This window comes from Magnolia sinica, chromosome 9, assembly GCF_029962835.1.
Source record: "Magnolia sinica isolate HGM2019 chromosome 9, MsV1, whole genome shotgun sequence".
Lineage (NCBI taxonomy): Eukaryota > Viridiplantae > Streptophyta > Magnoliopsida > Magnoliales > Magnoliaceae > Magnolia > Magnolia sinica.
The window spans coordinates 70,756,967-70,772,657 of record NC_080581.1 but is presented as its reverse complement, the minus strand read 5'-3'; the positions used below and the strand labels follow the sequence as shown (position 1 = coordinate 70,772,657).

At 39.2% G+C, this 15,691-nt stretch overlaps 1 protein-coding gene across 2 annotated transcripts in view; it reads left to right on the top strand.

Annotated features, from left to right (window-relative positions):
• Positions 1 to 6,844: 6,844 nt before the first annotated feature.
• LOC131255627 (phosphatidylinositol 4-kinase gamma 8) overlaps positions 6,845 to 15,691 on the top strand; it is a 32,219-nt gene continuing 23,372 nt past the window's right edge. For both annotated transcript variants that reach the window (XM_058256387.1, XM_058256386.1), the window contains exon 1: positions 6,845 to 6,975. The gene's annotated coding sequence lies outside the window, so the exon portion shown is untranslated. The remainder of the gene's footprint in view (positions 6,976 to 15,691) is intronic.

Here is a 15,691-nt window from a genome sequence, read left to right as displayed (position 1 = left end):
GAAAAACGGAGAGATCTCACCGCTTACGAGGACGTGGAAGCACTAAGATATAGTAGATCACTTCTACAAGCATAACCTCCCTTCCACAAGCTTCCTTTCTCTCTCTCTCACACCTTTGATAGCCTTAAACCCTTTGACAAATCTTGAAAAGCTTTAAGAAACCCTCTTGCATTACCTCTTGCATACCCTAGTAAGCCCTAGGGAGCTCCTATTTATAGTTTAGGAAACTCTCTTTCGCACCCTTACGAAAGCCGCCTCAAAATTCCAAATCCCGCACAAAATCAGATTCAAATTTGCGTATCCAGGACTGGTTGCGCAGGTTACAGGACTGGTCGAGCACTATTCACTCGACTGGTTGAGCCGACCCTCGACTGGTCAAGCACTGTTCACAGAGCTCGTTGGACTTTGAGTCGAGTGACCCAGGACTAGTCGAGCACTGTTCACTCGACCGGTCGAGTAGGCTGTAGGACTGGTCGAGCAGTGCAGGAATTCCACTGTTTGTGGCATCCGAACCGCACCTCATCTCCTCTGACCTGAGGAGGAAAACTCCATCAATAATAACACTTACGGGACCCCAAATTCCTGATTCATTCAACGTTAAGATTGATATGAGAGAATCCACACAAAATCGCTTCAAATTGAGCATTCTAGGTAAATGATCAACACATTTAATACCTAGGCAAGAATTATAGAACCTCGAGATAGTGAAAAATTCCAATTATGAGAACAAGTTGTGGTTTGTCGGTCCGACCCCCATCAGTCCAACCGATAATCACCAGATAGTTATGTACTTGAAACCACTAAACTTGAAATTTAGAGCTATAAAAGTTGGTTTGCTCTTTTCATCCCATTTCCCAATTGAGAGAGGGAGGGTGAGGGAGAGAATGAGATAGAAATAAGTAGAGAGTGGGAAGAGAGAGAAATCAAGAGAGACCGGGAGCAGCTCGTCGCTCCTGGTCATTACGTGCCTTCAATTTTGCATTTTCTCTTCTTCCTTTTCAAATTCGTAGCCGAGGAGAGTGAGGCAGTGTTATGGAGAGTCGACGGCTTGAATCCACCAGCACATGCACATTGTATACCTTCCATCAGCACGTGCACGTCACGTGCATCCTGTCTGGTGTGTGCATGTTAGGTTTTAAAGTCATGGATAGTGAGTAGAAGTTGCTCAGTCACATGCATGGGCCATATGGTGGTGTGGTGCCATTAGATTATCCGTGTGGGCTCGAGTTTTGGGCCAGATCAGCAAGTCAAGTTGACTCCGTAGCTAGGTGAGTGGAATTTCCTCGATAAACCTCTGATTTGAATTAAATTGAAGAAAATTAGAAGTAAATTTAGGCTTTTGACTATAGAACTTGATTTTCTCCAATTTTCAGTCGTAGGAGTCGCCCTAATTGCAGTACACCTGGGTTGGAAAGCTCACAATCGTAGAACCTCAATTAAATATGTGAATATCTACCCTTCAAGCTTTCACCGGCACTTTAGTTTCATATCATTTCCATAAATGCAATTATATTGCTACCTTCGAATATGTAGTGGATGCATGTAGCTCTAAACTCCTACTTGTGAAATTCATGTATAATTCACACTTTCATGAATTCTAACATGTTATCTTCCAAAATCATGTGCTATGTTATTAGTATGCTTAGAATTATAGAAAATTATGTGAGATTGTGAATTATTATTTATGTAGGTTAGTTGCCTCTTTCGTAATTCATCTATATGGTTGATTGTCATTTTTATGAATCGAGGCTTGAACTAGTGGCCTCCCCTCACGAAGGTTACATAATCTTGTTTGATGAATTCCATTTTTTACTATATTTTTTTCTCAACGAGGCTTTCAGAAAGAATAATTTCTCGTCCTTTATTTGGACTTTACTCCCCAAGTGGCCTATTTGGGTTGAACTCCTTTGTGTGTCTGTAATTGGACTTTTAATAGAAAACGTCGTTAGGTTATTATGTAACAATCAATTTGGAAGAGCCACCAGTTGATAGTCTTTATCATGAATGTATTGCTCATAAATTGCTTGTAAACCAGATTAATAATGGTTGGGCTAACTACGCATACATGACAAGCGAACTTTACCGGGTAGCCAACATAAGCCATGGGGTTTCTCGGGTCACTATCGATCACACCTTAGAGTATTTTTACCGGGTAACCCTGAGTTATCAGCACGTGCTCTCGTCCACTATGGGTCATCCTTTTACATGGATTTTACCGGGTGGCTGGTTACTATGGGCCTACCACAGTGTATTTTACCGAGTGACTAGTTTATTATGGGTTGTCCTTTCTGCATGGATTTTACCGAGTGACTAGTTAGTATGGGCCACACCTTAGTATATTTTACCGGTTAGCTATTTCACTATAGGCTATCCTTTTTCATAAGGATGTACATCCCCAGACTAAATGTATTTCATCCATACATGCATCTAAACAAGATAAACGATAATGGTTTGTATGAATGTTTGTAGGATTTTACTTGTACTTACACTTGGCTTAACATGTAGGAATTATATGTTTAAAAATCTCTATTATATGTTATAACTTCACTCGATTAACATGCCATGTATATAATCTTGGGGGTATTTGTTCACCTCGTTGGCGATTGATGCTTCTATATCTCTTACATTGGGTTGTTTATGGTTTGTGAGGTCCCCATGAGCACCTTTTGGACTTATACATTTTGAATATTGCCGTGATATTTTATAGTTTAATTATTTTTGCTTCTCTCTCGATGTCCACTGCTTAGATGTTTGCTACTCTGATTAATAACCTTGATCGGATGTTAATATGACTATGAGGACACATGGGGAAACTTGCCCTCTTACGACCTTTCTTTATGTGACACCAAGTTTCCATTGTGAGAATATCATACTCGAGTGACAAAAATTGAGGCGCCACAAGAGTTGGTTACAAAGCACCTGTTCGTCGTTTAATTCACACCCTCGAACTCGGGATCCGAGTATCCGTATTCGGGTGTTGGGCTCTGGGGTGTAACAAGATTTTTGAGAATTACTTCTCTATTGGTTAAATCAAACAAATGCACTTGATTTTAATTTAAATATCAAAATCAAAATATTTTCTTCTTCTCTTCCAAAGCCTTTTGACAAAATGTGAAAATGCGGGGTTTTTCTTTATCCCACTTCACTTAGAGATGATAACCTTTTCGAGTCTATAAACGATCTTGGGAATAACTTGAAGAAAAAGGGGGAGAGAGAGAGATGTTAGGTTGCATGTTCTAGTGCAGAGCATTAAACACATGCACGCGCAGGTGAGGGTGTGGGCAGTGAGGCAGTGTTGCTATAAAGGCGCTAGTGGCGCACTTTGCACTTCGTGCATGTGTATCGTATCACGAATAGTCACTCACTCGCAACCTTACACAAACCATCAGAGATGATAACTTTTTTGAGTTTATAAACGATCTCGTGAATAACTTACTTGAAGAAAAAGGAAGAGAGAGAGAGGTTAGGTTGCATATTCCAGTGCAGAGCATTAGAACACATGCATGCGTAGGTGAGGGTGTGGGTAGTGAGATAGTATAGTTGAGAGAAGGCTATAAATTATATAAGTTTTTGAAAATGGTCCAATCCTTCTGTTATAGAGAACGACTATAAATTAATGTTGTTTAATGCCAACATTTTGAAGACAACCAGCCATTCAATGATTGATCAGATATTTAATCTGATATTCAGATTCAAGGTTTAACGGTCCAAAATGTCTGCATTAGCGAACCAACATCCATAAGCATCTAGATTCAGAAAATTTCCAAATGTAGGCATGCCTGTTACTTATGGGCTGAGAGCTTCATCTTCACCATGCCTAATAGACAGTTACCATGTGGCGCCTTATGAGCCGCCTAGCTTGGCCGTGTCAGGCTGGGTGTAAATAGTATGGTTTAATTAAGTTGTTGATCTAGCTCTTTTTTAAATTGCTTCTTGACATGAGTTGGATCAGAAACCAATGGACAAGGTGAATTTCTCTCACATACATCTTAGAAGGCCCCACATAGCTTCTAACCATAAGAACTTTCTTTGGCCAAGAGGATAAAATCATCATTTTATTGAGAGAGCCTTTAACTTTATCATCGTGGCCCCCACAACATACTTGCATTCATCGCGGTTTTTCACTTATGCCTCCACTGCTTCACAAGAATGCGGAGGAAGCTAATTGGGACAAATTAGGATAACATACGATTAAGTAATTGAGCATGGGCACATATTGATGTATGTGCTGACCATATATTTTAAAAGCTCATTTTAGGGTAAAATTAAATGAAGCGTATCTCAGGTGAACCACACCATGAGAAATAGTGGTGATTGAATGCCCATAGTGAAAAACTTCCCATGAGCCACAAAGTTTTGAATCAAGCAGATATTTGTGTTTCGCTTTCATCTAGGTCTACGTGGCCCTGTCAACAAGTTGGATGTCCAATAAACATCGCCATGGATCCTAAGAGGTTTTCAATGAGGGGCAGTCAATCGTTACCATTTTCTATCCACCTAAGATTTGGATTCACTTCATTTTCAAGCTTATGTCCAAATGGATGGATGGTGTGAATATACACATATATTAAGATAGAATCCATAATGATGACTTGACCAACTCGTTGTTACTCCAAATCGGACCTGACAAAAGCTTACCACCACCAACTTTTTTAGGGAGGGATTTGGTCAGAGTCAGGTGATGCAGGTAATTATGGAACAACTTTCAAACATTTTTTGCATGACCTATTTATTACAACAATATCTTATCTAATTAAATTACACAACGTTAGATTAGGAGGGAGGTCAGTGTTAACAAAATGACATTAAATATACATTATAGTGTGCAATTCATATATATATTATATATAATGGAGGGATTGGATTATGTGCCCACGTGTAGCGAGTACTAGATATTATAATAAAGTATGTGTCTCTAGCACTGGAATATGGGACATATTCTGGCCTATTATAATAAAGTATACATTGTGTCTTTAACATTTGAATCTGGGAGATACTCCAATTTTCCAAACCGTTTATATGGGGTGTCATTTTATACCATGGACGCCAATAACTAAAACCTCCTGCGGTCGATTATCTCAACTGTTTGATACTTTGTCTCTTTAGGTTTGAATATGGACGGCTAATATTACCTGTTTTATAATCAAAGGATAGAGATCTCTGTTTTCAATGAGAAAGTGTTCAACTGATCGATGGGTTATAATATCACACTTATAAGTCGTGGTTGGTAATGAAAGGTGTGGCCCATCAAATAAACCGTACATATCATTAGATGGCCCTAAATCCAAATGCTCCTGATGGGTGGAACTTTCATAAGATCCATGCCGTCCATCATGTCCTATACCTCATCTTAACCGTGGAATAAAAAAATCATGACAATCTAACTCTCAGTTGTGCCACACTATAGGAAACAGTTGGGATGGGATGCCCACCATTTGTTTTGTGCGGGCCTATGGTGGTCTTAATGTGCCATCCAATCCGTTCATCTGATTTTTTTCATGGATGGACGAATTAATCAAAAAAACACAGTACTCTTAAAACTCATGTGTGCCCTATCATGTGAATTTAGAGGTTGTAGGTATAAATTTATTGTTGGTGGTCCATCTGAGTATTAAATCAATCTGATTTTCGGTATCAGCCCCAAAAAAGAAGTGATGTACCTGATGGACGGCGTGGATTTCATGCATGTTAAGTCATTTCCTCACCATTAGAGAAAGTAACCGGTACAATAACGGGTCGAAAAATGGCATTTCGATGCGAGTAACCCGGACGCAAGTGCGTGTATCTCCGCGCCCAATACGTCCCGAAGGATCTTATTTCCATACATCAGGCCTTTAGCCTTTTAGTCTGGGCCATCTTCCAATGATCCAAACCGTTCATATGACATGTCTCGCTTTGTAGGATGGAAAGACAAATCGAAGTTCTCAATAGGATCATTTCAACCCTTTGAAAATTCGACTCTTTTGCTTTGAATATCAACGGTCAACATAACCTTTGGTATAATCGACGTGTTGACATTCTAAATCTGGGAGTTTTTCTGGGCATCCTCCATCCAACGCGATTTATATCAAATAAACGGTTTGTGTCCTAAAAAAAGATTGAAATACAACGGCTAGTATCTTATTATGATACACTAGGATGTATTCTAGAAAACCTCAATATTCCATTTCGATGGTCTCGATCTTTCGGTGTCCCCAATCAAAGGTGTGCTACATCATATAAACGGTACACATCATTCAAAGGTGGGCGTTCCTTGCAAAAATAATTTCTATGGGCTCCACTATGATTTCAATGTAAAATCCACTCCGTCCATATGTTTCTCCATACCATTTGAATACAGGAGGCCGAAAATAAGGGACATAAAAGACCCAAGTTGGCCACACCAAAGAAAACAATGGAGATTGAAACACCCACCATTGAAACCTTCCTGGCCATGACCATGATGTTTATATGCCATCCAAACTGTTCATAAGGTTATTTCCACATGGATGAAGAGAAAACAGTAATATCAATGTGATCTAGAACTTCTGTGGGCCCATAATGTTTGAATGGTAGTCGTTCAATCCACACCGTTTCCTGTAGTGTGGCCCACTTGGATCTTGACTTTGTCTCGTTATTTTGATTTCTCGTAAAATGAGGTGGTGAAACATATGGATGGACTGGATTTCACACGGACAACGTGGTAGGCCCCAACACGGACAACAGGAACTTCTGTTTCAGGAAACGCGCGTCCGAAACGGGGGCATTACCATGCGAGTAACCCGGAGATAAGTGCGTGTAGCCCTCTCACCCTCCGTCTCTCTGCGTGTAGGCCGCACCGTTCGCGCCATTTTCTCTCGCGAAGCGTTTATATCCCTCTGCCTTTCTGGCATTCTCTGTCTCCCCTTCTCTCTCTCTCTCTCGATCTCTCTCCAATCTCTCTCTCTCTCCCTCGATCGGACCCAATGTTTGGGTCCTAGAAGATGAAGAAGATAGGTGAGTTTTCTCTTTTTCTTTCTTCTTCTTTTTTTTTTTTTTTTTAATTATTTTAATCCCTTCTCTCTTTTCTTTGATTTTATATATATATATATATATATATATATATATATATATATATATATATATATATATATATATATAATTTGCATTTATTCTTTTTTTGATTATGGCCAATCTATGGCGGACTCATGGTCTGGATTGATTTGAGTTCTGGGTTTTTGGGTTATGATCCATCTATGGTGGATCCACCGTTTGGATCGTTTGTCTATGTTGGGCCCACGGTTTGGACCGTTTGATTTGAATTCGATTATGGGATTATGACCCATCTATGATGGACCCACGGTTTGGACTTTTTGATTTGAATTCGATCTTGGGATTATGACCCATTTACTTTTTTATTTGAATTCGATCCTGGGATTATGACCCATTTACTTTTTTATTTGAATTCGATCTTGGGATTATGACCCATTTATGGTGGACATACGTTTTGGACTGTTCGTGTTGAGTTCTGATTTTGGGGTTGTGGCACATTTATGGTGGACCCACCTTTGTTTGAGTTAGGAGTATGGGATCATGACCCATTCATGGTGGTCTGACGGTTTGGATCGATTGGGTTGAGTTCTGGTTTTGGGGGTTACGGCCCATGGATGGCGGATCTACGGTTTGGACGGTTTGATTTGAGTTAAGATTTTGCGTTATGACCCATCTATGGAAGGTGCAGTTTGGACCGTTTGATTTGAATTATGTGCTTGCCCATCGTGTCCACTCTCTGTCCTGGTGCATTAGTGGGACCCACATGGGCGATGCCGGGGACAAAAAAGAAAAAAAAGAATGAAATTGAGCCTAACACCAAACACTCGAAAAGTCAGTTTGATCCAAAATTCAGGTGGGTCACACGGCTTGAACTTAGATATTTTAGGCCTGATTTACATTGTTGTTCTTGATGTGGTCCACCTGAGTTTTGGATTGGGCTGATTTTTCATTTATTAAATTAAGCCCTTGTTTTCCGCTACTTTTCTCCTCTTGTTATATGTAGGAGACTTTCAGATTTTCAAAGGACATTGGAAGGAATTTGAACTGAATGTAGGGCGTTTGGGTAAATTTAGAGGCAACTCCAGCTCGGCATTCAATGATTGATATTTTACCCACTGAACCCCATCAATGCTGTTGATTTTACCTGCTCCATTAGCAATAGCATTTTATACTATTGATTTTACCTGCTCCACTAACAATAGTGATAGGGGCATGTTTGGCATTTTAAAATGTTAATCCGACGTATTACTATAAGATATGAAGTTTGCTAGAATACATCCCGACGTATTACTATAAGATATGTCAGGACTTTAGCCTTTGGATATATCATCTTCCAATGATCCAAACCGCCGTTTATCTGATGGGTCTCACCTTAGATGAGGTATTTAAAAATAAAATAAAATCTTGTGGATTGATCATTTGGCTCTTTTCTTTGAATCTTTATGGTCTCATAACCTTTATATAATTAAAGGGTTGAAATACTTGAATATGAAAGCTCCTTTGGATATCCCACACTCATAATTAGGCCCATCATATAGATGGTTTTCGTTGTTGACAAGTACCCAACTCCAACCGTTGGTGTCCCAACATGCATTTCATGTGCCACTCACTCCATGTCCTGCAAACAACTTCCTCTATCTACATGCGTTGCACTTGAGAAAAAGTCTCCCATGTCTAGCAAATCGCTTCCTCTACCATAATCCTAGAAAAGCAAAAAGGCAGAAATCATTATCTATCAAAGAAATTAAAAAGAGAGAGGGAAGGATATTACCAGGATGATGACACTCGACTAAAAAATAATCCTACAGTAAAAACAAATGAATGGTAGTAGCAATGAACTAAAAAAAAAAGCTAGCCTAAAAACAGGAATTCTATTTGCACATTTAATGTGCTACATGAAAAACTAGATCATTTATGTCATTCCCTTTCAATATAAACTTGATCATTTAAATCATTCACTTTCAGTATGGACCATCTCTTAACCATTGCTTTTGGGGGCCACAAATCCAAAGCGTGGGATCTTCCAATCTTGAAGAGTTTACCACCAACAACCATCAGTTTTGTGGCCCATCATATAAACTCTCCAGATGACCTGACATGTTCTCAAATCCACCCATGGATTTATGGCTCAGCGACTTGTCTCGGCTAAGTGGGGGGTGAATCAGTGTAAATCGGCCAACTCAAGGGTGACATGCAATGTCAAACTAGATTGGGTCAAACAAAGCCTGAGTCGACTCATATGAGTCACATCTGACTCTTCCCAGTCATTAATCCATTAATCCAACTACTATAGTCCTAGTTTATCATATAAGACAAATCTCTCCTCCGATAAAGATAGGATTTTAGATGGAGTAACTGGTTGAGCAAGACTGACCTACAGTTGTTGGCATTGACTAGAAAGAGTGCTTAAAAAAACTATTAAAGAGGCGCTCTCTTACATGGGCCCACAATACCGCTAGAGTCCTAGATGGAGCAAAAGATACTATGGTGGGGTTTTTGGTTTTCCTTGAAGAGGAAAAAGGAAAAATTGTAGCCCTTGTATGAATGGGGATGAGTCCACCAATTTGGTGCGCTGGGTATATGTTAAGGGGGTGAATTAACTTGTCTTTGCCAAGTGAGGGGTGACTCACAATGTTGAACTAGATTGGGTCAGGTGGAGCTTGAGACGATTTATATGAGTCACATCTAGTGTTGTCGTGTGCAATTGCATAAGTGATTATGCAATCACACAATTGCAAAAGTGGGCCACATCATGTATGTGTTGATGACATCAGCCATATGCATCATATGTGATCGCATTTGGCTTTATGCCGCGAGTGATCACATAATCATGGCATACTATGCACTCCAATGGTCATAAATATGACCGTTGGACCATTTATTTGTTTATCTTTCGAAATAAATCAACTTTTGCCGATAAAAAGGCACTTCTAACCCCCCCACCCCTCTTCACAATCTTCTAAAGGCTTCTCTCTCTCTCTCTCTCTCTCTCTCTAATCACTTCTAAGGCTAAACTAGCTTGTCCTCTCATAATCTCTCTCACAATCTTAATTTTCTTGAAGAAGAAGAAGGCAAAGACCAAGAAGGGCCAAGGAATGCCCAAGGATTTGAAGTGAATAATCAAGATAAAGGATTGTGCTTGTGGCTTGTGCTCTCAAGCCTCTCATTCTTATAATCTCTACCATTCTCTCATAACTATATCTCTTTCTTATTCTCTCATTATATCTTACCAGTTAGTAGTTACCATCTTTCTCTTCCTTCTCTCATTCTTTCTCTAATTTCTATTCTCTACTACATCATTCTATAATACATTTCTTTCTCTGTCTCATTTCTCATTCTCTTTTTCTCATTCTCACTCTCTCATTCTTTCTTTCTCTTTCTCAAATCTCAATATATTGATAATTTGCTATTTGCTAATCCTTTTTAAGTTTAATTATGGTGTATATTGTATGTGTATTTGTGTATTCTTCATTTATTCTCTTTTTTCAAGTTTAAATTTTTTTTATAAGAGTTTAAGACAAGACGAGTAATCAAGATTCAAGACAAGAAACAAGAGTTGATATCAAATATCAACTAGATTCAAGTTTCATTCTTTCTTTCACTCTTTTTTTCCAAGACTTCAAGGAATCGAGATTGAAGACAAGTATTTAAGAGTCTTCAAGAATCAAGACAAGTTAAAGGACTCAAGATTCAAGACTTGTATTTTTTCTTAATGAAATAGGTTTTTTTTTTTTTTTAAACAAATTAGATCACTTCGAGTAATTACAAATTAGATTTTTTATTTTATTTTTTACAAAATTTTCTATTTTTTCCCTTTTTTCTAATTATAAAAAAAGAATTGTATGGGATCAGTAATGTGATTGTGCAATCGAATAAGCGATTAGGGATAGCTTATCACATATGATCGCTTATGCCACAAGAAACAAGAGTTGATATCAAATATCAACTAGATTCAAGTTTCATTCTTTCTTTCACTCTTTTTTTTCCAAGACTTCAAGGAATCGAGATTGAACAAGGAATCGAGATTGAAGACAAGTATTTAAGAGTCTTCAAGAATCAAGATTTAAGAATCAAGACAAGTTAAAGGACTCAAGATTCAAGACTTGTATTTTTTCTTAATGAAACAGGTTTTAAAAAAAAACCAAATTAGATCACTTTGAGTAATTACAAATTAGATTTTTTATTTTATTTTTTTACAAAATTTTCTATTTTTTCCCTTTTTTCTAATTATAAAAAAAAAGAATTGTATGGGATTAGTAATGCGATTGTGCAATCGAATAAGCGATTAGGCATAGCTGATCACGTATGATCGCTTATGCCATTTGACAACATTGGTCACATCCGACTCTTCCCAGTCATTAATCCATTGATTCAACAACTATAGTCCTAGTTTATTATATATAAAAATTTCTCTCATTCCACAAAGATTGGATCTCAAATGGGGAAACCGGTACTCTCAAGCAAGATTGACTTGTAGTTGTTGGCATTGATTAGAAGGAGTGGTAAAAAACTATTAAGGAGGCCCTCCCTTGCCGGAGCCCACAAGACTGCTAAAGTCCTAGATGTAGTTAAAGATACCATGGTGGGGTTTTCCTCAGAGAGGAAAAGGAAAAATCATAACTCCCATACGAATAGGGATGGCCCATCGATTTGGTTGGTTGGGTACATACTAAGGGTATGTTTGTCTAGAAAACATTTAAATATGCAAATGCTTTATAAGGTAGTGTTTTCCTAGGAATCCATTTGCTTATGTATTTAAATACTCTATTGTATAAGCAGTTCATCGTGTTTGCATTTTTTAAAAAATTTATTATTCCTATGCGTTATGTAAGTCATTCTCCCACTTTTTTTAGCCACTAAACATGAGTGTGAAAATTTGTTTGTGTTTAAAGTATGTACGCAAAAAGTAGATGTAATCTGCCTTCTGCTCATTTTGCTAGGCATCCATCATGTGGGGCTCAACTTTGATTCCCATCATTCTCAAATCATTTTGATTAAATGATCCTAATCATTTAATTAGTGGTTTGGAAAATGGTCAGTCCATATTAAGTATGCTAGAGAGCATGGTGTGCCGTAAAGGCTGTTATAGGATTGTAAAGGACATCACATAAAGGTAACGGTGGCAACCGTTGCACGTTATGAGGTCGTAAAGGCCGTTATAGAAAAAATGACATGTAAAGGCCATTACAAAAAAAAAATGACCTATAAAGGGCATTACAATCCCCGTAATGCCCCCTGTAAAGGCCCTGTAATGGCCCATTATGGGGTTGACATGGGTTTTTTGTTTTTTTGTTTTTTAAATAAATAAATATATATAAAAAAAAGAAACCGTAACAGCTGTCGTGGCCCTTGTAGCAACTGTTACACCCTATATCGTAAAGGTAATAGTGGTGCCCGTTACGGCCACTGTTACCGTTACATGATACCTTGTTAGAGAGGTCAAAACATTAATATGGGCTATCCATTTGTGGCCCACCTTTAGTTGGCCACCTCTCTCAATTCACTTTTATTGGATCATCCTAACAATCGGATTGGTGGTTTGGGAAATGTACTATCCATATTGAGTTCAATAGAGAGGTCTTACATTGATGTGGACCATCGATCATGCCCACCATTGGTTTCAATCCCTCTTAAATCACTTTGATTTGATGTTCTAATCAACCTAAGCATCCGATTATTGGTTTGGGAAATGGACCGTCCATATTGAGTATAATACAGAGGTTTAAGTTTTGATGTGGACCGTCCATCATGTTGGGCCCACCTTTGATTGGCCATTGTTACCGTTACATAATACCTTGTTAGAGAGGTCGAAACAATTATATGGACTATCATTTGGGGCCCACCTTTAGTTGCCCACCTCTCTCAAATCACTTTGATTGGTTGATCCTAGAAGTCGGATTATGGTTTGGGAAATAGACTGTCCATATGTAGTTTAAAAGAGAAGTCTAACTCGATGTGGATTGTCCATCATGTGGGGCCCATTTTTGATAGCCCATCCTTCTTAAATCACCATGATTGGATGACCCGATGATATAGAACAGGCCGCAAACCTATTCTTGACAGATGGACGGAAAGAAGCTCGAACGGAAGTAGACCTAGTATGTCAAATTCGGGCCCATTCATACGTAAGGCATGTCATAACTGGGCCTCGGGCACATCCGGATCGAAGAAATTTATTCCGAATAGGGAGAAATTATCGTTCGAAGAGCAAACTGTAAATCAGCTATAACTTTTGATCTCGGTATCGCTATGGGACGCACTACCTATGAATTTTGACTAGAACAAGCCATCCGGAGCCAACCAACCCTCGTACGTAGGTCACATCGCTCCGTTTCATAAGAAAACATTTCCAATTTAAAATCGCAAATTTAGGAAAAACTTATTATTTTTAATAAGTTTTTAGGTTGAACGTATTTCTTTCGCTCTAAAGTTTTAGCATATGCAATCTTCTTATGATTTTCTTCTACTCATGCTGGGAATCATCCAACATGGTTAAATTAGGACATCCTATTTTTAATAAATTTTACTATTTCAGGTAAATTTTAGTTTAGTCGAATTAGGACTCCTAATTAAGGTTTTACTTTTCTTTATAAGTGATGTAATCATAAAGTCTGAGCATTATTGATTAATAAAAATTTTGATTTTTTTTTTCTCATGGATTTAAGAATAACCTTGTGGATTCAAGGTTTTGCACACTTGAGGCAGACGATGATCTTCCTAATCACACCCTTCCCTGTGTTAGTTGGTATTAGAGCAACGCTTTTCCTTGGCTCAATGGCATCTAACCAAGGTTCGAGCAACAATCCCATGGACGGTGCTCCAAGGGATTATCCTTTGACAGCGTTTGTGTTTGAGGCGGCATAGCGGGAAAATCTATTAGCCATGCAAGGACTGCAGACACCAATCGACCACATGATGAAAGCCTTCGAATGGACTCGTCTTCGTAATGACGAGCAACACCAGATTGATGATGGAGCTCACGGTCAGCCTATCCAGTACTAAATTGCAGACCACCACTTGTTAATGGTGATTCAAGAGATGAGGAGATTGATAATGCGATTCTTTAACGAGAAGAACCAAGAGGTGCGAGGCAGGATCGCGATCAAGATTATAGTATGAAGATCGACCTCCTAGCTTCAATGGCCAGCTTCACATTTAGGACCTCCTCGACTGGCTTTTTGAAGTTGAGCAATTCTTCAATTACATGGAGATCCCTGATGAGAAGAAGGTCAAGCTCTTGGCCTACAAGTTGAAGGGTGAAGCTTTGGCTCGGTGGGAACAACTCCAACTTTCACGAATAAGACAAATGAAAGTGTCAATCCGCACATGGCGGCGGATGAAGCGGTTAATACGGACACGATTCCTGTTGAACGACTATGACTAGGTATTGTTCCAACAATACTAGAATTGTCAATGGGGTAGCCAATCCATGCGGGATTATGTAGAGGAATTCTATCGCATGTCCATGGGAAACGATTTGGTCGAGATTTGAGTCACAATAGGTCGCCATATTCATCGGTGGTTTACGTATGGCGATCTAAGATCAAATATAGATGCAACCCGTTTGGATGATGAATGAAGCAATCAAATTGGCCACTTGAGCGGAGGTGCAACTGGAGCATCTGAATGCACGAAACTATGCTTCAAGTAGGGTGTCTACTTTTGAACCTTCGCGGGATGCAACACAATCCCGAGGGAAAGAGCTTGTGGGAGGGCATCCTTGACCCCCTCCCACTGCGACCCGGGATTTGGGGACCGACCAAGTTAGACCTTAGAGGACAACGACCACTCTTGTTGGTCCAAGTAGAATCCTTAACCCTTACATCCCACCTCTACTGAACAAGTGCTATCGATGTGGCCAACCTGGTCATCGATCTAATGTGTGTACTCAGAGGCAAATGGCTAAGCTGACCATTAATGATGGGGGAGCAGACGATGCAGAGGATGATCCAAAAATCGATGATGCTGAGCACACCGAGGATGATGGATTATGAGATGAATGGACTCATGGAGATCACGACAAGTCTTTGATCGTGAGGAAGTTGTTGTACACACCAAAGAATGAACTAAATCCATAATGGCACAACATCTTTCGAAGGAGGTGCATCGTTAGGGGTGTACACGAACCGAGCTAGCTTGGTTAGCTCGCTCGACTCGGCCCGAAAAAGCTCGAATCAACTCGACTCGAAACTGAGTTCGAGTCGATTTGAGCTGTTTTTTACAGCTCGAAAATGAGTTCGAGCCGAAATGGTGCGCAGGTGAGCATTCCTCTCTCTCTCTCTGTCTATATATATATATATATATATATATATATATATATATATATAAATATATATATATAAAACTAAATCCATACTGACACAACATCTTTCGAACGAGGTGCACCGTTAGGGGTGTACACGAACCAAGCTAGCTCGGTCAGCTCGCTCGACTAGGCCCGAAAAAGCTCGAATCGACTCGACTCGGCCCGAAAAAGCTTGAATCGACTCGACTTGAAACTGAGTTTGAGCCAAGTCGAGCCATTTTTTACAGCTCGAAAATGAGTTCGAGCCGAGTTCGAGCTAACCCTAGCTTGACTCAACTTGGATCTATACTCGGTGTGTGTGTGTGTGTGTGAGTTAAAACTTAAAAACCCTAAATCCTTTTCCATTCCCCCCTTTTCAAAATACGCCCGCCTGAC